At 38.0% G+C, this 489-nt stretch overlaps 1 pseudogene across 1 annotated transcript in view; it reads right to left on the bottom strand.

Annotated features, from left to right (window-relative positions):
* LOC101297792 overlaps nucleotides 1-339 on the bottom strand; it is a 7,596-nt pseudogene extending 7,257 nt beyond the window's left edge. Inside the window, exon 1 of the transcript XR_185371.1 lies at nucleotides 290-339. The product of XR_185371.1 is annotated as a 60S ribosomal protein L13-2-like (transcript). The remainder of the gene's footprint in view (nucleotides 1-289) is intronic.
* Between the last annotated feature and the right edge of the window lie 150 nt (nucleotides 340-489).

Genomic DNA, 489 nt, shown 5'->3' with positions numbered 1-489 from the left:
ATGTACGAGTTCAAGGTCAGCGGTTTTTCCTTATGGCTAATTTTTAATCACTACTATCACTACCGTCAGTGGCAGTGACCAAGACAATTTCCAAGTCAAGCAACTCTAAGACGTGTGTGTCTTCCAGTGTCTTCCAACTTCCATCTATAAATTCACTAAACTGCATGCATATAGCTACAGCTCGATCAAGTAGTTTGATATATACCATTACGAGATAAGAAAAAAAAAGGTCAGTCTGATACAATGGAGGATCTTGTAAACAACAAGATCGATAGAGAGAGCCTCAAACCTGGAGATCACATCTATGCTTACAGACTTGCGGGGACCTATTCCCACCATGGTTAGTACTAATCAAGTCCTTAATTATTAATTTCCTATATATTGTTTCATTGTTTGGTATGTGTATAATCCATGCATATGTATGCGCTTAGGTATCTACATTGGAGGAGATAGAGTAATCCACTATAACAGAACACGAGATGCAAACAA

The sequence above is a fragment of the Fragaria vesca genome, linkage group LG7, assembly GCF_000184155.1.
Source record: "Fragaria vesca subsp. vesca linkage group LG7, FraVesHawaii_1.0, whole genome shotgun sequence".
In the NCBI taxonomy this organism is placed as follows: domain Eukaryota; kingdom Viridiplantae; phylum Streptophyta; class Magnoliopsida; order Rosales; family Rosaceae; genus Fragaria; species Fragaria vesca.
Note: the sequence above shows the minus strand (reverse complement) of the source record. Positions and strands in the feature narration are given on the sequence as shown.